Source organism: Camelus bactrianus, chromosome 12 (genome assembly GCF_048773025.1).
Source record: "Camelus bactrianus isolate YW-2024 breed Bactrian camel chromosome 12, ASM4877302v1, whole genome shotgun sequence".
Classification (NCBI taxonomy): domain Eukaryota; kingdom Metazoa; phylum Chordata; class Mammalia; order Artiodactyla; family Camelidae; genus Camelus; species Camelus bactrianus.
The window spans coordinates 46,096,883-46,123,496 of NC_133550.1; the positions used below are offsets into that span (position 1 = coordinate 46,096,883).

At 36.2% G+C, this 26,614-nt stretch overlaps 1 long non-coding RNA gene across 1 annotated transcript in view; it reads left to right on the forward strand.

Annotated features, from left to right (window-relative positions):
* LOC141579431 (uncharacterized) overlaps positions 1 to 26,614 on the forward strand; it is a 165,593-nt gene that overhangs the window by 2,580 nt on the left and 136,399 nt on the right. Inside the window, exon 2 of the long non-coding RNA XR_012510794.1 lies at positions 7,354 to 7,485. This is a non-coding gene — a long non-coding RNA (uncharacterized LOC141579431). The remainder of the gene's footprint in view (positions 1 to 7,353; positions 7,486 to 26,614) is intronic.

A 26,614-nucleotide genomic window follows, 5' to 3' on the forward strand; every position in this document is an offset into this window, starting at 1 on the left:
CCATAAGCAAAACAAAACAACCACCTATGGAATGGGAGAAAATATTTGCAAATGATGTAATGGACAAGGGCTTAATTTCCAGAATATATAAACAGCTCATATAACTTAATAAAACAACCCAATCCAAAAATGGACAGAAGACCTAAACAAGCAATTCTCCAATGAAGACATACAAATGGCCAATAGGCACATGAAAAAATGCTCAATATCACTAATTATTAGAGAAATGCAAATCAAAACTACAATGAGGTGTCACCTCCCACCAGTCAGAATAGCCATCATCAAAAGTCAATAAATGATAAATGCTGGAGAGAGTGTGGAAAAAAAGGGAACCCTCCTACACTGCTGGTGGGAATGTAGTTTGGTGTAGCCATTATGGAAAACAGTATGGAGATTCCTCCAAAGACTAGAAATAGACCTACCATATGACCCAGCAGTCCCACTTCTGGGTGTGTATCTGGAGGGAACTCTAATTTGATAAGATACATGCACACCAATGTTCATAGCAGCACTATATACAATAGCCAAGACATGGAAGCAACCTAAAAGTCCATCAACAGGTGACTGGATAAAGAAGTTGTGATATATTTATACAATGGAATATTACTCAGCCATAAAAGGATAAAATAATGCCATTTGCAGCAACATGGATGGACTTAGGTATCATTCTAAGTGCAGTAAGCCAGAAAGAGAAAGAAAAACACCATATGATATCACTCACATGTGGAATTGAAAAAAAAGGACACTATGAACTCATCTACAAAATGGAAACGGACTCACAGACATAGTAAACAATGTTATGGTTGGTTGCCGGGGAAGGGGGTGAGAAGGGCTAAATTTGGGAGTTTGAGATTACAAATGTTAGCTACTATATATAAAAATAAACAAGTTTTTTTCTATATAGCACAGAGAACTATGTTCAATATCTTGTAATAACCTTTAATGAAAAAAATATGAAAATGAATATATATATGTATATATATGACTGGGACATTGTGCTGTACACCAGCAGTTGACACATTGTAATTGAGTGTACTCCAATAAAAAAATTTAAAAAATAAAGGAATTGGACACCATGACTCACAGAAGCAGTGGGCGGCAGGAAAAGAGGGAGTCAGAGAAGCAAAACCAGAAGTGGAGTCATGGTGCCCTTTATTCCTTTCCTAGCAATAGTGAATGGTGCACTCCCGCAGCACTAGCTCACTATATGACAAAGTGACAGTCAAGCAAAAAGGTATCAGAAACAATGAATTTCAAAAAACTTGTGATAAAATACAAGCTACTTGGATTCTCTCAGGAAGAGAAGGACGTTTTGATGATGGGTAACTTGGAGCCCCAGTAATGATGTTGTCAGTTTTTAACTGCATTGTGATTTACGTTCAAGTCCAGCAGAGAAGTAAAGTGACCTGGAAGATACTCGTATGCGTTTATAAAACTATTATCAGATAAAAAAAAAAAATGCCAGTGACTTAAGTTGTCATTTGAATTGTGATATTTGGACCTTAGAAATAATAAACTAATATTTCACCTATTTGCCTAGTTGAGCTTTTATCATTACACTTGGCCCTCGAGCAACATGGGTTTGAACAGGATAGACCCACTTTTACAGGGATTTTTTTCAGTAAATATGTCGAACAGTACAACATGATCTATGGTTGGTTGAATCCCCAGATGTGGAGGGCCGACTGTAAAGTTACACACCAATTTTCAGCTGCAAAGGGTTGTTCAGCACTCCTAACCCCCATACTGTTCAAAGGTCAACTGTATTTAGTATGATTTTACCTAATACTCATAATACAGATAATTGAAAAACATGATCCTTTTTATAACCGGAATTGTGCCCCTCCCAAATTCGTCTGTTGAAGTCCTAACTCCCAGTACCTCAGAACATGCCTGTATTTATGGATAGTGTCTTAAAGAGGCAATTAAGTTAAAATGAAGTCATTAAGGTGTGGTCTAATCCAATATGACCAGTGACCTCATAAGAAGAGGAAATTTGGACACAGAAACATACAGAGGGACAATGAAGATACAGGTAGAAAGCAACTATCAACAAGCCAAGGAGAAAGAATTCAGAATAAACAATTGCCATCACCTTGATCTCTGACTTCTAGCCTCCAGAATTGTGAAAAAAATTAATTCCTCTTGTTAAGCCACCCCGTCTATGGTACGTTTTTGTGACAACCCAATCACACAATGCTCAAACAAGCTTTCCAAATGGTGACTTCTTAAAGGAATCTCCTAATGTTTCAATTTACATGGTGCATTTATTCTCAGTAACTTAAAACCTTTCAATTAATTGTTATTTCTGATTTCAGAGGCCCAGTTTAGAGTTTTACATTAAGGTATAATTTACATACAGTAAATTTTTCTTTTCCAGTGTACGGTTTTGTGAGTTGTGACTGGGTCAAGTCCAGAAACTGGGCAAGGGATTATAGCTGTTTGTTGGGATGGTTGCCTTCTGCCTTTCGAGTACCCATGGTGATTTCTTTTAGTTTATGAATTAAGCTCCACACGTGTTGGACTCCTGTGCATCCTTCTCCTGGGACTACTGCATTCTACCACCTACCTGTGTACTCTCTATAGGTCAGACCCCTTTGATCTACTACTTGCCAATAATAATAATTGCATCCACTTTGCTTCTGATAGATAAGAGCTGTCACCTGACTCTATTATTTTAGGTTCCTATCATCTTCATTGCTGTCAGGGAGCCTATTACTACCGATAGTCGTGGCCACCAGAGGAGAACCCACCGCAAGGATAAAGGCAGTCCTAGTGCCAATGCATTTCTTATTGCTTTAGTTAGAGTCTCCGGCCAGTTTTCTTACATGACAAAGGTGGCTCCTGTGTGTTCTGGGGCCTCCTACTATGCTCACTTTTATGAGCTTTTTTATTCTGTTTTCCACTATCTGCCATAATAATTCTGGTAAGCAGACTTCACTTAATGTGAACCGTTGATTTTTCACTTATTCTAAGAGTCTTATGAGGTATTGCAACAGCCAAGGACAATCCCTTCTACAGGCATCTTATCCCAGTTTGTCATCAGTAAAATTTTAGCAGTTACACCACTGTAGCATGCTAGGAGCAGTCACTGCCATCAGTGATGGAATCTTTATTTCCAGCTGGTGTTCCATCTACAAAATCCTAATTTTGTGCCTGCCTTTAGAACATTCCCAGGAATCAGATTCTAAGATGGATATTTGTGTGCAGGAAGTGTTTTGAGGAGTTCTCCCAGGAACATACTGTAAGGGGAGGAGGGGAGTAGGATCAGGCAGAAAAAGAAGCTGAAACACAAGGCAGTCGCATCAGAGACCCTGCTTAATACCGTGAGGAACTCTAAAGCTGAGGTGACCCTTTGAATTGAGGAAAGGGTGCCAAGCCATTTTATCCAGCATCAATTAGTTATTGGATGTAGATTAGCTCCAAGAAGGGGCTAAGCTTGAGTAAGACAGCTCCTTTGATTGAGGGTAGGTCCTGAAGAGGGTCTCAGCTTTTGAGCCACCTGTAGTGAACACTTCTGTCTACTGGGGATATCAGTGCCTCTGAACTGAACAATGATGTGGGCAGCTCATCACAACATCCATTTGCCATACAGTTTACATTTAAAATGATGTAAACGGTCATTTCAGAATCCCTAAAGCTTTCACTGAAACAGAATATAGCTGTTTCTTTTAATATGTTTGATGTAAATGTGGTAATTTATTATTTGCTTGCTAATTACTATGCCAGATGCCATGAATGTTTTTACTCTGATTTGAGAATTGGATTTAATGTAGAGATTCATCTTCACAAGAGTGAAAGTAATTACAGTGAATCGACTTTATTTTCTAAAAAAGAAAAAAGAAAATTAAAATTATTTGTAAAAACAGGAATTATTTAACTTTTTAAAGTCATTACTGTTTAAAAATGCCCCGAACCGTTTTTATTAACTATATGCATAAATATTTCAACCCTTTTATTAACTTCGGTATACACATTAACAATATAATGGAAATCTAACAATTCAAAAAGCCTGAGACTTGGCACCAGTTAAATTCATGGTGATTTTAGCACTTATATCAATATAGTCTTTGATCCATGATTAACTAGCTGTGTAAAAATTATCTAACTGTTCAGTCACTGTGGTTAAATCGCCTTTTAAGATCAAAGAGATTTGATTTTGAGGAGAAGGGTTTTTAATTTCTGTATTTTTGCTTGAAAAAATGATTACTTTTGTTGAATTTTGTAATCAATATCAAAATTGTCTGGTTCCATTAACCTACCAATATAGTAGACTAGGGACTAGATTATTGATCTGTTGTATGCAAAATTCATGATCTGTCATCTATAATTGTGAACACACATTCCTTTGGTTCAAAGATTTTTATAATCCTCACTGTTTCATCACCTCTGATAGAAATAGCCTTCAAATAGCCTCATTTCTGTGTGCATCTGTCTTAACATGAGCGTGAGACCATTCAAAGCAGGGTCTTTGTCCACTAGTTAACCCTACCACTAAAAAACAAAACAAAAACTACATAAACTAAAATGCTAAAAGACAAAATTTTGTTGATTATTATGCACCCATTAAAGGTAATTTTTATTACTCAGCTATGGTTTGAATTATAGTCAGCAATTGAACATTTGATTAAAAACTTGCCTTCTGTAACTTGAGATCTGTTAGCTCCATTTCTAGCTAATCTGTAGTAGCAAAACTACATTCAAAGTATAAACATTTCTTATGCTTATTCTAATTTATAACTTGGAACTAACAGTAGTTATAGTTGAGTATTTATTTATTTTGCATATTCACTATGCAATAGACAGTTTCAATATATGGTATATGTTATATGATATATGACATGGTATATTATATATATTGTATATTAGCTATAATATAATAATCAGTAATAAATTATATAAATACACTTGTTTGTGATTATATATATTAAGTTCAGTATTCACAAGCTATGCTGGTTGTCCCTGTTTTACAAAATAATACACAAGTTCTTAGAGAGGCTTTGTAGATTGACTGAATTATAAGTGACAGAACAAGGATTTGAACCAACATGTGTCCAACTTGAAAGCTCTTATTCTTTATGATGTATGATTCACAAGTAAGGTTTGCTTCCTTGGTATTTGGGCCCTGTTATCTTCCCTTGGACATTGATCTTTCTAGTCACCTACAGGGTGCTTGGGATTCCTGAGAGATATGGCATAGTATTTATTATTAGGTAGAACTTTTGGGACAACAGATTGTTGGAGAAAAAAGAGAAGTTTTGCTACTTTGATCCTCCCATCAAATGCTCCAGGGCAGCGGTGATATGTAGAACTCCACTTCATCCAAAAAGTGTAGTTATGGAAGGAGGATAAATAGCAAAATTATGTACATAGTGACAGATTCTTATGTACGTTTACAAAATTAAGAAAGTATGTGGGGTGAGATATCAAGACATCTGTTCTGAAGCTAAGTAAAGTAAATGCTAGCAGCTGGACAAAAAGTAAGTCAAATAGTCCCTGACTCTGTTAGAATAACATTTTCAAAGTATCTTCCCTGAAGTGTGTATTTTTAAGCTGATGATTATTTGACTGACAAACGTTCAGTTTAGTTTTGTGTGCACACCACCTGAGTCACAGGCGAGAGAAATAAAATGTCTACTTCTGTTATTTTAAACCCCGTAGGAAACCATTTCCACACTGGAGAGAAAGTAATCCATTATTTGCCCAGGAAAAACAATCAGATCATTTTCAAGCAAAATGCAGTTTGCTTTCCATTTACTATATCTCAACGTTCTGACTATAAACACATTAATATAATTCTGAATTTCAAGGAAGAAGCCTCCCGACTATTTATAATAGCCAATAAATATATCTGGTGAGATAGAAAAAAATGAGTAGAATATAAATATCCTCAGAGCACTTATACCAATATTCATTCCATATAAAGTCATTTCCCCTTGGTGACATTTTATCATACTTTGTATTTAAAGATAGAATTGATATCATTTACAAGAAAGTTCGCTTCCCTGTTGGATAAAGAAATTAAACAAACATGTCTTTTAAGACTCGCTAAAGTGAGATTTATTTATACATGTTTTTAAAGACCTTCCAAGGTGACTTTATTCATTCAATTAGCCGTTATTGAGCTGTACTGCACATTTCATCATGGTTATGAGGCTACGCTCACCCTGAGCTCCACTGCTTATTAGCCCAGGAAACTTGGCCAAATTACTTATGTCTTGGAGCATCCTACATTTCTTCTTATAAAACTGAGATAATATATTTACCTCATAGCATTGTTGTGAGAGTTAAGTGAGAACATATGGAAAGAACTTAGAATAGTAAAAGCTATTTCTTACTAAAAGGGCAAAGGGAAACCTTTCCAGACATTTTAGCTGCCATGTGCCAGCCGTTGTACTAAATGCTAGGCTGCCCGTGTGTATCATAGAGAGGAAGGATGCAGTGTCTGCCCTCAGGGGTTTGTGGGATAGTGGAGTGTTCAGAAAACGTATGGAGTGACAAGTACTCTGACAGAGATGCCCAGAAAGTAGCTGAAAGTCTCCATGACTCTGGATTTGAGAAGAAAGGAGTTAGACATTCAGATCCAAGAACTGCACAGGCTAGTGTTTTTTCCAAAATAGCACAGCATACTGGGAAGAAGTCAATCTTGGCTCTGTCAGCAACTAAAGGAATATAAATCCTGTAAACTTTCCACATTTTCTGGACTTCATCTAAACTCTAAACTAACTCTAAACTAACATTTTCCATAGAGTGAGAAGTTTCCATATAGTGACATTCTTTTCCTCTTTGCTCTGAGGTTTGGTCTTGAGGTAATGGCATGACATCTGAAAATGTTTACTATTTAATTGCATTTTTCTTGAATATATGATTGCTCAATATGTTGGTTGTTTCAACTTACTGTCATGGTAAGCTTTTTATAGTTATATTGGCTGACACTTATTCTGAATTTCCAAAGCACCTAGGATATCAGTTCTCAAAATGTAGTTCTCAGAACCCTAAGGGTTCCAGAGACACTTTCAGAGAATCCATAAAGTCAAAGCTATCTTTTAACACTATTAAGACACCTTGTCTTTTTCATTGTATTGACATGTGCACTGATAATACAAAAGCAATGCTAGGATGGTAGCTTACCCTGAATCAAGACAGTGGCCTGAAACTGTACTGGTAGCCATTGCATTCTTCACTGCCAGGCACCAACAGGGTGGCCGGTGTCCTTTAAAAATATTCTTGATTGAAGCATAATAATTATTCATTGTATTAGATTTTACCCTTGGTGTCTTTTTAATATTTTGTGTGATGATTAAAAAAAAAAGGGTATATGTATAGAATATGTCATGTGTTCACTGTTGATAGGCTTTAAGGAGAAAGCTAGAACAGGAAAGGCTGCAGTGAGTGCCTGAAGGCAAGAGAGGACCAGAATGTGTCTCTGGGCTGCTGGACAAGGTGTCACTGAGAAGATAGCCGCTGAGCACAGACCTGAAGGAGGTGAGTGAGCCCCACATATATACTTGTTTCATGTGAGAAAACAAGTATAGGTGTCTGCTGTGGGAGAAGGTCTGAAATGTTCAAGGAACAGCCAAGGGAGTCCGTGTAGGGGGAGGAGAGGGAACCAGGTGAAAGGTCATAGGAGAAGAGGTCAAAGAAGACAAGCAGGGCCTGTAAACCTTATAGGAACTTAGACTTTTACTCTTAATGAATTGGGATGCCAATGGAAGAATTTCAGCAGAGGATCTAACTGCTTTTTTTAAAGGACAACTCCAATTCCTGTGTGGAAAACAGACTACAGTGGTAAGAGCAGAAGTATGAAAGCAGTCAGGAAACTTCCACGATCCAGCTGGATCAGGGTGGAGGCAGGAGGGTCACGGAGAGTGGTGAATTCATGGCTATATTTGGAGGCAAACAAGACATCCTGGGCTGTGTGCATCAACAAGGTACAGAATAGGACAACTGGAATGAGACAACATATGGGTAGAGCAAATTGACGGTGGAGCACGGAATGAGGGGTGGGATGGAGGGGAAATGTGGGGGGTTGGAATGGGAACGGTACAGGGGGAAAAAGGACAAGGAACTTGGTTTTGAACCCGTTAAGTTTGAAATGCCTGTTAGACATTCAAGTGCAGATGCAGAGCAAGCAATTGAATGCGTATGTTTGTAGTTTGGGGGAGAGGTATGGGTTGGAAATAAAATTTGGGAATAATCTGTATATAGATGTTAGTAGGCTATGAGACTAAATGAGACCACATAGGGAGTCAATGTAAATAGAAAACTATAAATATAAGGAGAAGAGATATAAGAACTGAGTCCTGGGGTGCTCCACTGCTTAAAGGTTGGAGGAACCAGAAAAATAGACTAAAATAGAGCTTCCTGAAAGTCAATTAGAAAACCAAGTAAGAATGGTGCCCTGAAAGAAAAACTGAAAAAATAAAGTGTTTTAAGTATTAAAAATCACTGATGAGTCAAAAAAGTATGATGACTTAATCCCTGGATTGACCAATACAAAGATCAATGGCGATGCTGGTTATTGGCTCAAGAAGAAATGGAAGAAGATAAATTGGGGATAATGCGTGCAGAAAAATGCTTTATTGGACTTCCGTGAAGACCAGTGGGAAAGTGGGGCAGCATTTCCAAAGAGAAATGGGAGTAATGTGAGGGTTTTTGTTTTTGTTTTTGTTTTTGTTTCTGTTTTTGAGAGGAGATATAATAACATGTTTTTAGCTGATGTAAAAGATCAAGAAGGGAAGGGAAATCTGCTTTGCAAGGGATTGGTCATAATGATTCACTGTGGAATTTAAACCTAATAAAAAAGAGATGAGGACGTGAGAATGTATAAAACTTGCTCCATACCTCAGCCTAGGATGCCAGGTAAGGGCAAGGGTACAGGAGTCAGCCGAGCATACCTGGCTTGGAATTCCAGTTCTGCACCTACAAGCAATGGGACTTAGGCAAGTTATTGACTTCTCTGTATCTCACTTTTCTCACCTGTCAAATGATAATAATAATTGAACCATCCTCAGATAGTTGGTGTGAGAACGAATTTAGTTAATGTTTGCAAAGGACTTAGAAGAGCAAGTGTAATATCATGTTTGTTAATACACATATGTACACATATATATTCACACATGTATATACATCTCACATGCACAAATAAATAAATCCATTCCTAGTGATATTCTTCTTACCTGAGCTCTTTTTGTTCCTTTAGTCCAAATAACACTACTAACCATTTGCTAATTGTCTCCTACACCAGGAACACTTCTGTAACAAGAATGTAAACTAGGTTCCTGAACTAGAAAGTACAGTTAGAACACAGCCCTGGTTCAGACCTGCTGCATGTACAGTTTTATTATAACTCAAACTCCTCAGCTTTAAAAAGAGTAAAAATAAATTTGTTGCCTAGTGTTTTTTGAGTAGTAAGTGAATAAGACATATAAGCCACTTTGGCCAGTGCATGTAACCTGGTATACAGTTAATTAAGGATGGCTATTAGTATTGTTATGGTACCCTTAGATTTTGGCACCTTGGCTGATACAGATACACTGTGGGAAAGAATGAAATCCAGAGATTAAACTTCTTTCTTTTGCCAGCCTCTCCCATTCTTATCTATATTTCACGTTGAAAGAAAAAACTTAAAAAAAAAATGACATTCACCAGAGAATGAAAGGATTTGCATCATAATGGGAACGACAGACTGCTTAGTCCAAAAATGATCGTTATCAGTGATGAATGCTATAACATTTCTGGTTCTGGCAAGTAGAATGGAATGCAGTCAGAAACAGTTATTAATAACAAAACTGTATTCCATGTTTAGCAGTTTTTGCATGTTTGGGGCAGTTCATATTTGTTGAACCCAAACATCTGTAAATGACCTAGTAAATGCATTTGCGTGGGAAGGATGAAGTACAGAGGAGAATAAACACAAAGACCTAAATTTTATGCTGAATGTTCGCATGTTGAAGTCCTAATCTCCAGTATAATGGTATTGGGAAGTGTGAAATGATTAGGTCATGATGGCGAGCCCTCATGAATGGTATCGGTGCCCCGATAAAAGAGACCCTAAAGAATTCCCTTCCCCCTTCCACCATGTGAGGACGCAGGAGAAGGCCATCTGGGACCAGAAAGTTGGCTCTTCCCAGACGGTGAACCTGCCAGCCCCTTGATCTTGGACTTGCCAGCGTCCACAAATATGAGAAATAAATCCTGGTTGTTTAAGCCACCCAGTCTGTGGTGTTTTTGTTAGAGTAGACCAAATGGACTTAGATAGTAAGGCACCTACAGAGATTACCGAGTAGCAGAAAATAAGTGGTCAGTGAAGAGTCAATTTAACAATGTTTCTGGGAGAAAATACTGCTAGACTAAGTGTCATCATAGCCAAAACTACATGGGCCAGTTGGGCAGTGTCCTCAGGATACCCTGGTTGTTCAACATGCAAGCTTCCATATTGGGACTTTTTAAATATCTGACTGATTTGGGGCTGGATTGCTAGTTTGGAGGAGAATTCCTGAATTGGCAAGGTTATACATAATTAAGTAAAAATGAACTCTTAGGTAAAGAGGAAACCAAGAACTAACAGTTTTTATCCAGATGTCATCTGGAAAGCATCTTCAAGGATTTTTCAGAACTGAAATTGTTTTCTTGTTTACATGATTCTGAAACAAACTGGAGTGACAGAAGGAGAATTTAGAATGAAAAAATGGGCAATGTTCTTTGTTTACTGAAGAGAGATATAAGTCAAAAACAATCCTGCAATTCCTCACTACTGTAAACATCATGTGGAAGCATTCCCACAATGAAGAAATTATAGTTCAGTATAATTAAAAACAATTTGCACTAAGTAGTAAACAAACAACAAAAAAAGAGACAGCAACTCGGAGTGGGATTATTATAAACTGCAGTTGAATTTTATCTGATAGAAGGTAATGGGTATCTGCATTTGACAAACTTGTTTTTTTTATCTGTGTGGTGTTAGACAAATATGTAGTCTTAAGAACACCATTTTGTGCATATTGACTATATAATAGATATAAATAATTCTAACATATTTGCCTTACAGTGTTGTTGTAAAGATTATAAATCACTGTAAATGGTCTAGCATAATATTTGGCACATAGGAGTCTCCATGGATATTTGCTGTTTTTGTGGAGCAACATTTTAACAAAATTCATATATAACAGGGGAATCCAAAGTAAGTGGGAACCAACTGTCTCCAACAAGGAAAATTAAATTGGAGCAGTATTATTTTTCTTCTCAGCTCCTGATAATTAGAGGCTGGTTGTATGGCTCAGGTATAACTAAATGGATGTCCCTGTCCCGTATATGAATTTTGAAAGAGGGAAGCAAAGGTGTAAGTCAGAAATATTTGCAGAGCACAGTGGTTCTCAACTGGGGCGATTCTATAGCGTCTGGAGAAATTTTTGATGTCAAGAGTCAGGAAGTGCCCCTGGCATCTATCTAATGGGCAGAAGCCAGAGAAGCTGCTAAGTATAACACAATTTACCAGAAGGCCCCACAAACCAAAGTCTGGCTCAAAATGTCAGTAAGTCCTGAGGTTGAGCAGCTCTGGAATAGCCCTGGTGGCAGAGTGGACAATGCAGCATCACAGAAGCGGGAGTCAGGAGGTGGCAGGGAATGCCTAGTGGTCTGGCCAGTCTGCGTTGTCCTGAGAAAATGGCTTCTGTGACAGCCTTTTGGCATCTTGAATGTACTTTATCTCCTGGACCATCTGCTTGACCTCCACACCTTCGTTTTTTATTTAATTTTGTAAGCTACATGACACACTCTTCCAAAATCCTCTTAAAGCTTAAGTTAATTAATTTTCATATTAGCCATCCAGAAAACCTGATTAGTAGCGACAGTCTGTCAATAGCATTTAGCAGTATTATTATTAGCATGAGTAATATTATTATGAATAATAAAGTCATTAGAAGGAGGGAGGATGTAAGCTATTTTTTAAACAATATCAATAAGTACTTAATAATTGGCTAGGGAGTGTACACATGATGTTGACTTTATTCCCTAAAGCCACTTTGTGAAATAAGCATTAATGTCTCTATTTAAAAAGTGATGACACTGAGTCAACTCAAAGTTATCCAGCTAATATGTATCAGACCCAAGTTACAAATCCAGATCTTTTCCATTCTAAAGCAGTTCTTCATTTAACCATTTGATTTCTCTCTCTTTCTCTCTTGTCTCACACACACACACACACAATAAAATTACATCACACTCTCTGCATAAATCACCAGTAGCTTTCCAGGTGTCAGATACAGTCAATTTGACAATTCCTCTTTTTGTTTGGTCTCCACTTAGCCCTTCTCTCTCTAAGTCAGCAGGCTCTTCTAACTCTGTCTTCTAACTCTTGAAATCTGGTGTTTGTGCAGTCCTCGTCTTTGTCCCTTCTCTTTTCATGCCACACACTCTCTGGATAATCTCATCTACACTCTGCCATTGTCATGTCATGATGTTTTAAAAGTTTAATTTACATTAATGCTCATTATTTAATCAAGAGTGATACAGAAATAATTCAAATATCACAGTTAAATATGAAAACCTTCAGCTCTCCGTCTGGCTACTAATCAGGTAATTTAAAGAAGAATTACACCAACTATTAGAAACAAAAGTATCTGAAATAATACTTAGCCTCTAGGGCTCTACCTTATAAATTGAAACGATATCATTCACTTCCTCCAAGGCTGGCCTTAGAGTTTGCTATAAAATGTTCAGGGCACCTCCAGAATAGAACAGCACAATATGAGACCATTCAAATTAAATCATTCCAGGCTCCGTTTCACAGGTGGAGAGTATGGTTTTCCTCCCTTGCCTGCATTCTTTCTTCCTGCCTTGAGACAAAAACTGATTATTATTACAGAAGGATGGAAAACCAGAAAGCCTTCCCAAGTTGTCAGAGAATTCTGTTCTCTTGTGCTGTGACTACAGCTGCACAGTGAGAATTACACACAAAGGATTAGTAAACCTGTAGAAAACTAGATATTCTTTCTATTTGCTGGTCTGCAGCGTTTCTCAGAGAGTAGGTCACAGTAGGGTAGCAAAATTCTCTCTCCATACTATGATTAGCAACAGTTACTCCATGGTAAAGAAGAGCGAGGCTTCTAAAGTTTAAGTATATGCATTGCCATTTTCCTGAAAGCAAGCTGTACAGCACCAGCACAGCTAGGTCAGAAGGGGTCCCTGGTCTCAATCACACAGTTTTCTAGGAACTGGTTTTAAGATCAGGTAACTAACCCATATTTTCCCATCCTTTGAGTAAATTCCCTTTCATGAGTACCTGGTGTCCATATCTGCAAGCTGACCCTGGTCAAGCTTTCTCGTTTCATCAAAGATATTTCAACAATGTTGAGCTTCAAAAAAAGAAAAAGAGGTCAGGCTCTACGTTGCTTTGCTTTAAATAATTGGGATCTGTTCAAATTAATTCTGATACACCCATTACCAGAAACAGAGGTGGCTGGCAGTTTTTGAGTCAGTTTATCTCACTTGGAAATCTACCATGATACAAAATATCAGTTCTGCTTAGGGTTTAATAAATAATAGTGGATAGAATTATGATCTTTGATATTTTCCATGAGCTTTGATTGTATGAAAGAGATGTCTGTGAATACTATGGTAAAAAAATAAACTCCTATCTTCATAAATATTTAAATTCATTTTCACCAAATTATTAAAAATAGGTTGAAATATACTATTTTACATGGATTTCATCTGGGTTCTTGTACTATTTAGGGATAAAAAATGACATTTGTGTTTAATATCTAGGGTGCCACATGTTGTAAAAATATGTCATGTTGTAACATTTATAATTTTATACTTTATCTGAATACAAATTGGGGTTTTTAGATTCACCTGGCATTGTGAGATACAGGACCAGACATAATCACTATATGAACATTTCCTATATGCTCACTACTATAATTATAAATGTACAACTTTTTCCCCCTTATAGAATTACACAAAATACACTTAATCAGAATTCTTTTTTTTATAGGGCATAAACATATAGCACGGCTACAAATGGTGAATTCATCTGTGTGTGAAATCACATTTTTTATGTATTACAATTATATCTTAATATATCTGATGTATAAGACACTTAAAATTTCATGTATCTTATTATTTTGACCTTGCCTTTATCACACTTCTTTTTTCATAGTTGACTTTGTAGTGGTCATAGGCTTTTTTTTTTTTTTTTTTTGATCTGGATAAAGGGAAATTGAGTTGAACTGACAGCTAATTGGGTTTAGGAGGATAATATTATTTAATTTATAGTCATTTTGTGTATAATTAAGATATTGCAAGTCACAGTCAGAATGGCCTTCAGAAAGACTTCATCACTCACCACACTGACTTACCAGGTGCAACACTGACTCATAAGGGTGGATGCCAGAGGTGATAATCCAGTATGACTATGTGCTGCATCTCCCAGCACCAGATGCATGTAGGTGGTAGAAGAGAAACAAAGTTTGAGACGCACAGAACCAGAACTAGTCTGTGGACAATTCTCCTAGTCATTCCAAGTGCAAAATATTAAGCAGCAGATTTTAGTACCTTCACTGCCTAGCAAAAATGGAAGTCCTCTTTTGTCCAGGAATATAACCATTTTAGCAGCAAATTATAAGTGCATTTTCTCTTACAAATTGGAAATTATCAGAATTGTTGTGTTTGTAGGGTAGGTACAGACTGACAGCAGCACTGCGCATCCTGCCTACCTCTGTATGTGAAGTCTCATGATTTACGTATAGGGACCATGTCTTAGCATTTCCAGCACCTTTTGTCTTGATAAAGTCTAGCAGTTCTGGATAAAATGATGTGTAAAATTGACACCAATGCAGCAAACCCTGAAGAAACAAGTGTTCCCATGATAAGACTCCTATGCGTGTGTCAATAATTCAAAGTATGTAGTCTAAGAGTAATTTGTTTACAAAATTGAGCAACTCTGTACAACAGAGACAATTTAAACATGCATTTGAAGTGCTCTTGGGTAGGCCTTAATTTCAGATTAATATTTTACATTTTTTTCAGAATTATTAATCTTGCCAAAATTTAAGTATGCCAGAAAGAAAGTATTCTAGTGAAAGTCAGACATGTACACTGACGTTAAAAAAAGGACCAGGGACCAAGTCAAAACTGTTTTTACTATATCATAGTGCAACTTACAACCTCAGACAGTTAAAATTACAATTTTTTCTACATTCTAAATCATAAAAAAATAAAATTTGATTTAATAACTAGAAGAAACACTAAATTGTCTTGAGATTCACACTATAGAAAAAGATGGTTCAAAATTGTGGTTATATGAAGAGATAATAGAAGACTACGCTAGAAAAAGAAAAAAGCAAACTATATACAGATGAATATTCCATAATATTATGTAATAATATACAATACTACCAAAATATACTGCATTATTTTTCTATTTAAAAAATTTAATACTTCTGCATGTGCATGAATTAGTGTAGGCTCCTGAGAATAGAATAATCATTATTATTAATACAATTTCTACCTATGGCCTAAACAACAAAGGCCAGGTATGTGATCTGATTATTATGCTACAGTTAAAACAAGGACATTCAGTTAGTGGCATAAGTATCATATTCTCCACCAAGGTCTCATTTACTTTTTCTTCGTCAATCAAATTCTCCACAGATTCTGAGTAGTACTGTTTAATAGGTGTAGCTTAATAATTCCAGTATAGTTTTCAGAAATGTCTTGCTTGATTCTTGCATTACCAAGGACCTACATTTATAGTGGGCTGAACGATGGCCCCCAGCTCCTGTCTTCCAATTGCTTAATCCAAAATCCTTGGCCAAATCCTTTCCCCATCTCTTTTTCTCATCCCTTTATCTGGTCCATCTGCAAGTCCTACCAACTCTACCTTCAAAATATATTCAGAATCTAGCCATTTCTCACCACCCCATTGCTGTCTTCCTGGTCTAATCCACCACCAACCCTCACCTGGATTAGTCCAGTGGCTTCCTCATGGATGAGCCCTTTTCTACCTCTGTCCTCCTTTCTTCCCATCAGTCTGTTGTCACTACAACAGCCAGAGTAATTCTGTTGAAAGTAAGTCAGATCATGCCGCTTTTATGTTCAAATGTTTCCAAAGCTTTTCCCTCTTATTTTGAATAAACACCTAAATCCTGCCACGATTTACAAAGCCCTGTGTGATCCAACCCTGCCAACTCCGTCTGTCTCTGATCTCATCTTCCTCTGTTCCCACCTCCTTTACTCTTCTCCAGTCCTGCTGACATCCAAGGGAACACCTCTTTCTTGCCTCAGAGATTTATTTTTTTGCCAGAAATTCTCTTTCCCTTATACTTGCTTGGATCCTTTATTACCATCAGGACCTTACGCTTGAATCCACTTTCTCAGTGAGCTCTTCTCGGGGAACATCTACATTTTCAGCTCCCCGATACCTCTCACCCACCTTCCTTGTTTTACTATTCCCTGGACTGCTTGTCAGTATCAGATGTAGTGTACTTTGTGCTTATTACTATTATCTGCCTGCCTAGAACGTGAGCTTCATAAAAGCAGGGGTTTCCAGCTTTTCGTAACTGTATCAGCAGTATCCATAAAAGTGCCCTGCATGAGGCCACTGCACAATAGATATTTAATTTCTTATTAATGGAAACTCAACTTCTCTGAGTGAGTTTTAGAAAGCGGTCTGCCTATGGGATCTTTGTTGTGTCTTACAAACCCACTTTGTGACATGCGTTACCATTGCTGCTGTCTCTGGTCTTGGCTTCCTATCCTTGTACAGAATTACTGCAGCAGCAGCCTCTAAAGTGTCTCCTGCTTCCTGTTTTGCTGCTTTTCACCATGTAGCCAGTGTGCTCTTTCCCAAAAGAAAATCTGGTCATGTCCATCCATACTCGGTCCTTTTAATCCTATGTTCTCACTGTAAGGTCACTAGGTTCCTCTCCCTTTCAAGGAGAAATTGAAAAGCTATATATGAGAATAACGTATATAGGATGGGATGAACTTAGACCTACATAAACTGACTGAAGAAGAATTATTTACAACTTTTGATACAGTAGTTCTTGTTAGTACAAAGCATTTATGACACACATCACAATTCATGGCAAGTTACAAATGTGTAGAGAAAATGACATTGGGAACTGAAGTTTTAGTAAATCAAAGGGAAGAAACTGTTTTCTATTGCTTTTCTTGTCGTGGCATTGAATAACTTGAATCATTTCTGTTTTCCATGCATGATGTTTTGACCCACTGTGGGAGTTTGGGGTGTAACCTGTGGTCTTGGATCAACTTAAAAGTAATTAACTTTTGTAAATGCCTGCAATGTTAATTTTATTTCATTTGGAAATACCTGCATGCTAAGCAACACAGGTGATGCATTTTTTTTGACTGATTATGTGGTTTATACCTAATCCCTTCTCAATTTGTCAAACTAAAAATGTAATGTATGGGACTGCTACATCATCTTTCAATTTTATATAGTACAGATCCCAGAGCTAGAACCTAAGCTGTGTCTATACCGAGTATTTAAGTGGTTCTGGATAGGTATCAGTAGCCATGGGTAGTTTCATTGGCAGGGATTTTGTTTGCTTGTGAACATTGTGAGATAGGTAAAAAATGGAAAGAAAGAGTGCTTTGAGACTTGAATGACAGACAGGGCAAAGATCTCGATAGAAAGATCTTGGTAATAATACAAGATGCCTATTTTGCCAATAAATTCCAGAGTTGGAAATGCTCATTTTCCTCATGTCAGTATAGAGAATATAGCATAAGGAAGGGATGTCTCCATTAGTGTAGGTAGAAAAGGAAAATAAAGCAATAAAGACAAGAGAGTGTGTACTGGGCAAATATTTACCTGTTGATCATTTCTTCCTTATTCTGGAAAGAATTCTCCCCTTTTTGTTGGGGATAGCTTCTCTTTTCCATCCTCAGGTAGTTTGGGGGTCTTTCCATCATGAAAACCCAATCCATTATCCACAGGAATGAACCCAGACTCCAGTCAGGCCAATCAGCCCCAAGAATATGTCTAATTAGAATTAAAGAAAAAAGGGGCATTTACTTTCTAAATGTGAAATAAATGAAATTCCTAGTGGTGCCAGGTACAAGCCTCTGATATCTTAAAGGAATTAGCTTTGTTAGGATAAAGGAGACCTACAGAGAAAGAAAAGAATAAGAAAAAAGGAGAAAATGTGTGGAAGAGAAGGACTGGATGATGGTGGCAGTAGAGTTCTCTAATTGTTTTAGTTTTAGCACCATCTTTGGCTTTCTTGTAGCTTTGGGTTTTCTTAATCAGTCTGGTGAACCTTCTTTTTTCCAAGCTGATTTTAGTTGAGTTTCTGATGCTTTTGCCAGTAGAGTTCTAACCAATATAAGATCTAACTAGTATCATTAGTGTTCCTCCAAAATAATGGAGAGAAGAAGGGAATAGAATGCAAACCTGAATAGATGTTGAGAGCTCCTAATAGGCAGAGTTTCAGGGGTACAGGTCTTGGGGTTTATTACCATACAGTTTTGAAGACTCCAATTTATTTTTCTTCAATTTATTTCATTATTGATGCCTTGATAACATTTGTAGATTTTGAGAATTTTGAGTGTATACTTTTTCTGGCTCCTTGAAGACACATTGGTAATGACTACTAAGAATAATAGCTCTACATAAAATTCCTTTTACTTGTGGAGGTAGAAGGTGAGAGGAATTTCACCTCTTGGCACAAATGTGAGATAAAAAAAGGAATTCTTGATTTAAGGAATAGAAGAACTGAATTCTGAGGCAGCTCTCTTGGGAGCAGAAATAAATAGTAGGAAAGGTCAAAGAAACTTTGAGTCTGAAGTAGTTAAACAAATACTGATTTAAGATTTGTAGCAAAAACAAGATGATAAACTTGGCTTGAGATTTTCTGTAATACATTGGGGTTGTCCATCTTACAATAGAACAGTATAGTTCTTGTTTTGCACAATGCAGCTAAAAGTTAGGTAAGTATAAGTCTGTAACTGGAATGTCCTCTGGGTCCCTTCCAGGCTTGGAGCTGCAGCACATAGTTTAGTGAATACTTACACTCACTTTTCAGCAGTCATGACTGTAATCAGTTGGGAAGACAGTGACACTCCTAGTGCTTCAGACTTGCTTCCAGAGTTCTGATGACTTACGAATTTTCTTAAATTAAAATAGTTAACATATTTTAGAGAATCTTTTATTTTTTGTTGATTGCTGAACTTGCAAAACTACCTAACTTTTCAAGATGAATTGACTCTTTGATCAATAAAAAATGGAGGGGGAAGGGTGGTTTTTATGGAAATTTCAACTCAGTGTGAATGCTTTAAACACAAGCACTATCTTCCAGAGGCCAGGAAACATGAGGAGACAAAGAATGGTGGCTGACTGAAGAATTAGCTCTACAATAGCTTTTGGATGGCCTTCAATAGCATTTTTAGAAGAGTAGAAGAAAGTCAAACTGAGCCCTTTATTACTTTTTATCAATAAGTCTTTGTTAGCAATTGGCATAGCATTTCAGGAGATTCTATTGGAAAAGATATCAGTGGCGACTGGATATATACCAGCTCTATACCAGTAGAATTCGATTACAATAGTGACATACTCTTTTTCATCCAAAAGCATTTCCTGATTCAGATATAGTTAATATTTAAGAGTTGAAGGATTACTTTGAGAAAGTGAGGAAAACATTTTTGAGATAAGATCTCAATCAGGGAAAGCAAAATTTAAATATAATAGATAGTAATATTTTACGTCAATTTGGTTATTTCAATTCATATTGTATATTCAACACAGTAACTAGAGTACAATAAAATTCCCTCAAGTTTTGGTTTTAATTTCAGTTAAAACACTGCGAATTTTTTCAATAATCTGATTATTTTATTCAAGATAATTGTTAGTCAACATGATGAGTTCTGAAGTGGATTATTTCAATCAAAATTACTTAGTATTGCTTTCTACATAATCTAAAATCCACATATCTTTTCTTTTAATACGAATGCTGTTGAATACAATTATCATCTAGATCAAAGATACATAACACAATTACATGAGCACATATGGAATTTCTTTGAGAAAAAAAGACAATTACTGATAGATGCTTTTTTTGGTGGGGGAGCTAAAGTCTTAAGGAGCACCCAAAACGAGCTGCCACTTTGTGTAAGACCTACTTCAAATCGGGATTTCCTATGAAAATGGATGTCACACTGAGTTATTTGGAATACATGCATGTACATTAGCATTAATGCAATTACTTTGGTTTAATACATTCAAGTACTACAAACTGCTCAAAGTCAGTATATCATTCCATTTTTCAACTAATTCAAAAATACGTGTTGTAGTAAATCACCACATTAAGCTGCAACTATCTTTTACATAAGATAAAAGCATAAATTGTCCTGAAAATACAGTATCTAGGAAAACACTGAACGACATCAGAGGTAAATATCAAAACCTCTAGAACACTTTTACCATCTCCCATGATGAATACATAGGAAATTACTTCCCAACATTTTTGTGCAACACTCAATGTATAAACAAAAGATAAGTCAATCTTTCCAAAGTAGAATTATTAACACTAATTACGGACAAGTTGTTCACTGGGGAAGGAAACAAGATAATTAGGATACTTGGAGGTAACTTATGGGAAAGGCAAATAAAAGTTTAATTCATCACTCTGAAGAATTCCTTGGTGTGAGAACTCACCAAGTAGAAAGGATTTGGCAAGACTAGTAAAGCGAAAGTATAATGACTTTAATTTAGACTTGTTTCTGTCATGAATTCCCCACCTCAAGTGCAAAGAGACTGAGACAATTTGATACATTTACCCTTTTCTGAAACCATGTTGATAAGCTTCTTCCAAAGTACACTGCAGGGAAAGACCAGCCCAGGACACTGAGCAGCTGATGTAACCACCGCAAGTTTAGCTGCAAAGATCATTACAGTAATAGAGAAATACAGAAAACAGTTTGCCTTTTCATGAAATTCTCACAAAAGAAAGTTATATGCCTTAGAAACAAGTTTATCTGAAAATGAATAGAAAATATTCTTCAAACATTTCAATTGTAATCTTAGTGAATTTATTTCAAAAGCATAAATTAACTTTGGCTTTCAGTAACTATAAAAAACATTTTAATCATCCATTACCTTGATTATTAATGTCCTCATTTAAAAAAACAAACATGCTGACTATATGTGTGAATGTGTATTTTTAAAAGGACTGCCTCACTGCCAACAGAGTAAAGATGCAAGGAGAAAAAATTATAAGGCATTAAAACAGGCAGTTTTCTATTAAAAAAAAAAAAACAGCAGTTAATATATTTTATTTTATTTTATTTAAAAATTTTTTTCAAGCCAAAAAAAAAGTAATTTGGCTTTAATTATCTAGTAAAGTGTTTGGAAACCTGAATTACTTACACATTTTGATCTTTTCTTGGTATGAACAGAGTGACTTTGTTTAGGCCATTTCAATTGATAATTATTCAGAACTTCCTAGTTACACTAGACTTATCTCTGTCCAGGCAAGAGGGGTAGCTTCATGTTCTTACAGGGAGAGAAGGGCTGAGATCAGAGATCTGGGCTTTAGATCACTGCCAACACTGGGGAAGGTTGCAAAAAGGGCTTCATTTCATGTACTTGGTAAAACAACACTTTTTTTTCTCCTTATCCCTTTTTGTGAGTTTTGAACTTACTTGTTAAGGGTGAGTCATTTAAATCAACCTCTTAGGATCCAGTTATTTAATATCTAATGAAATATTAAGTCTACATCACTTATAGAAGTTTTAGACATTTTAAAGGCTTTTAGAGATCCAGTAGATTCTAAGCTATGGTATCTCTTCATTTTTTCCCTTCTGAACTAGTCTTCATGTTCCTCCCTCCTGCATCTCCCCCAGAACTCCCTGAAGTAAAACCTTAATATCTGTAATTCATTACCAGTTTCAAACTCTGTTTTTAATTTAGACGTAACCCAGGATGTGTACAAATGTCCAACAATATCATTTGCGTCCCGGGGACACACACATCTTTTCACTGTAGTTTCTCCAGTTTAGGCATTCGTCATGTTTTTGGTGGTTTGCCTACATTCTACCTCATGGGAACCACACATGTAATAAAACAACCATATAATTTATTGTGGCAAATGTTACTTAACTAGATTACAACATTATATGTTGAGATTGAAAAACATCCTTAAATTAAGGTGGATCATTATTTTAATTGCCTAAGGTCAAGAATTCTTGCCAGAACTAACTCTAAGACACTTGGTTTGGATGAGTTTCTTTTCTTCAGTCATGTGATTAGTTCACCGTTTCAACAGAGTAAAAAGTGGTCTTTTTCTTAAGGATCATAGGCTCCTGCTTATTCTCTGAACCCTTTTTCTAAAAACACAAGTAAAGCCAGCAAAGCAGTACAATAAACTAAGTGCTTTGTTTTTATTTAATCAGTGATTATTTTGTTACTTATTCTAAATGAAATACTTTTTATCGTATCACGATTATTTTGTTGCCTGTCCACAACTTTTAAAGCATTGTACTTTACTAGAGCTAGGAATAAGTAATCTTCATAAAAATATACTTTCACAACTTTAAAATAAACTTTAAAGTACCAGCTAAATGGTTTAAGATTTTCAAGAATGTAGACCCAAGTATGTTGCTATGAGAGCAGTAAATTATTGTAATTTTAGAACAATTTCTATAATAATATACTTGTTCTGTCAGACAAAATTTAGGCCATTATTACAACCGATCAAATGAAATCATTATGGTTGTTAGATACTAAATATAAGGTTTTCCAGTAAGTGGATTAGTTCCTAGTTAGAAGGAAACATCTTTTTAATCTCAACACGTATAAGTCATTGTAATTATGGTTCCTATTTATTATCTAACATATCAGTCAATAAATGAATTGCTGACAGCAGTATTGCACAGGCAGAATAATTTAGCTATTAAACTCAGTTTTTCGCTGGGTCCTTCTGCTCGTGTGGCTTTAGTGCATGAAACTTCATTTACCATTTCCCTGTTGGACGTTTCCGTCTCTTCTCTAGGTCATTTCCACGTCTCATTCTGCTTGACTCAGACAGCAGTCTTCTTTCTGAATCTTGGGTTTCCCTGTCCACTGACTCTGCTTCATTCTTCCATCCCTTTATTCTCTGAGTTGGAAATCTCATCATTATCTCCTCATAGCCTTTCCTTCCGTCAGATTCCACTTTTATTTTCTTCTTAGTTAGCTTAGTCACCTTTATAACTTGGTGCCAGAAAAATATCAATAAAGCTGTTTCTTACTGGAGAACTTGCACTAAACAGGAAGTTCATAGATCTGATTTCTGTATCTTGCCTTAAACTCTGGTTGGAAGATCACTTTCTTGTTCAGGGACTTAGCACTGCCTCTGTTAAATGAAGGATCTGAAATAGGTTATCTTTAAAATCTTTGCAACGTTAAATATGCTCGGTCTACTAACACTAAAGACCTCAACATATTCCTGCTTGCTCAAAGTGACTGTAATAGGAAAATAATTTATTCTTTTTACCAACTTGACTCTATCTTATATGAGTCCTTTAGGAAAATTGTCTAAATAGGGCTTGAGAACTGCTCCCCAGCCCCCACTTTGTAATTATATTTTCTTTCTACTGGGCATAGATTTAGCTAATATTTTTTAACAATATTCTTTCCAAAGTGTGCCAATATCACTGAGCCCCAGGGGAAGACTACCAAATCAGCAAATCCACTGTTTAAAGTCCCTTTGTTTAGAATAGGTTTGTTGCCGTAGACACCTTGGGGAGAAATTTAACCCTTGGATCTCAGACTAAAGAAAAGGAAATGTGCCTCGATTCCACCAGCAGCCATACTTCTATCACAGTGCAGTTAATTACAAGCATCAGAATACTCAGTCCCTTTGCTGAAATAGTCAACTAATATTTCTGACCCTAACTTTTAAAAATAAGCTGTGGTGAACCCTCTGACTTATGCCCCAAAGCTAAAGAATGCCAATTCTGGGTTAAGAACTACTCCAATGATTAGAGTAAAGAGTTTCTCCTTTGAGGAAGGGGGCAATTATCAAAAAAGCTAAAATCTAGGTGTGTCTTACTACTTTATTTGATGGGGGAATAAAGGCTGTTGGAATGCTTTGATTGTTCTCTGACCTTTGGTGTCCATGTCTTGAGAATACAACAAGACTGAAAAATACAATCCATCTTAGGGAGGGAAATCATCCCTGAGTGTGGAATACCCTGCAATACTCTATAAAAATATCTAACAAACCGATTTTCCTCTACGTCACTGGTGATAATAGAAAACAAACAAAAAACATAAAAATTATCCCTAGAGTTTAGTATTGTACCAAGGTACCAGGGAAGAATTTTCTGTTAACAATCAAGAGATTATTAAGATACTTTATGGAATATTATGATGACCAATATATGCCTCAATATTGTTATGAGAATTATATAAGAGAAGATACATAAAGTACCAGGCAGAATGGCTGTCATATGTAAGATCAATTTTTTCTCCCTAAATTAATACTAGAATATACATATTTCTGTATATTTTTATCTCACAAGTAGTTTTTTTAAAACGTGGATATTTAGATTCATCTTATCCAAATTGTCTTCTTCCATTGCTTATTTAAATCTAGAAGCTAAATTGTTTTTAAATGTTCTTTAAAATTACTTTTTCAATAAAGATATTGAGTTTTTATCAAATAGAGTTACTTTCCTGACTGTCCTGGGAACTGTTAAAATAAAACTCTCTTCATCCCAGTGAGTATATCACCACTTCAGATAATCATCTGATTTCCTGTACTGCTGCTTCTTTCACAGCCTATTCAATAACATAAAAAAAAAAAAAAAAACAACTTTTCCCGTAATTGTGAAAAATGCTGGTTTCAATAATTTCCTGGAATTTCTCCTTTCACATAACATTACATTTAACACAACCCTCACTCCTCACTGAACTCAGACCTTTACATTTCTCAGTTTCAATATATAAAACCTGAGATAATTCCATATATAAAATATGTCACAGAAAAATTGTAGTTTCTACTTGCTCTCAGTTACCTTCTAAATAGCTTACATTAATTGGATAGATGTTACAAAGACTGGCCTTGAGTACTTCATCATTAAAAAGTGGGTATAATATGTGAGTTAGTTGGTCAGTTAAAGTTACAACCTGGTGGAGTTAGCATTCTAATCAAGAATCTGCACCCAGGGCTGATGGGTTAGCCTTATATCAGAAGGATCTTAATGCATACTAAATTTTACTTATCTTGATGTAAACCAGATGCTTTGATAATTAGTATGATAAATCATATTAATAGTTTGATCAATGAGCATGATGAATGTTAGAAATGGGTTCCCATGGATAAAACTAAAGGTATTCAAAATCTATGCTAAAATTTTTTAGAGACACTTCCTTCTTTGCATGAACAGTATATAAGACACTGGCCAGGTATGTAGCTTTTATTTAGGAATGGAGCCCAAGACTTGATTTCCCAGATGTTCTACCATGATTAATATAACTTTTGGTTGCCTTATAACCAGTAGGTTAAAAGAACTCTTCTCCTGGCGTAATTTAAAGTGAGCTTTTTGGAATAATGTCAAGCAAATGAGGTCAAGTGAACATGCCCTGAAAAGCTGGTAGTATATCATGAATCTTGCCAAACAGTCTGTATGAAAGTGTTTTATGCCTGCACACTAATGAATGATCATTTAGTTAATGTCTATGCATGTGGCAGATATGATCTGAGAATTTGTTTACTTTCATTATAAACTGAGAGTGATGTTTCCTGGTAGAGTAAATTCGGATTACCACAAATGTCTTAGAAGTCTCCTGATAAAATAACTATGAGCTGTTGATGACTTTTTTTGGGTTGAGTCAGTCTGCAACAGAGAGAGCTTCTGTTGGTGATCCCCTTGAAAGGTGTGGATGTAAGTTTGGATGAAGGAACAAGGACCATCTGAATTATTCTGAAAAAAAAAAAGTGGAACAATTGATATTGGAAATGTTTTTAAAGAAGGAGATGGAGACAAAATCTGAAGGCTATGTGTGAAAAAGCAGACAGCATGAACCTCCACTGCCACAGGAAAAGGAAGAAGAGGCTGGAAGGTAAACATATATGATGAGGAATTTTAAGGTATTTGCTGTGCAAGATCTGATCCAAACCTCCTCCTCCTCTTCTTTTATGGAATAAAGGTACTGAGATCTGCATTACATCCAGCAAGGGGCAATACCCAAGACCACACTTGGGGTGGCTTACAGTTAGGATGTAAACACACATAGATTCTTAGGTGGCTGATACCATTCTTTGGTGTCTAGGTTTATACTTGATTATTCCTTGAGTGTATTAAGTAATTTATCTTTCCACATGGATATAGGTTAGTTTAAATCTGTGGTGCTGGATTAGATTTGAGTCAGGAGACCTGAATTCTTCTCTTCATCCTCTTACAAACTAACTGTATAGGAAATTTACTTCATCTCTGAAGGCATTTGTCTCAACATCTGCAGAAAATAAGATGCTTGAAGTAGCTGATTGCTAAGAGTTTCTTTGGTTCTCTCTACCACACTCCTATTATATGTCTACATCAGTATACAAACTCGGCGGTGCAGGTAGTAAAATTGTTCTAGTTCTTTCACGTTGCAACATGCCAT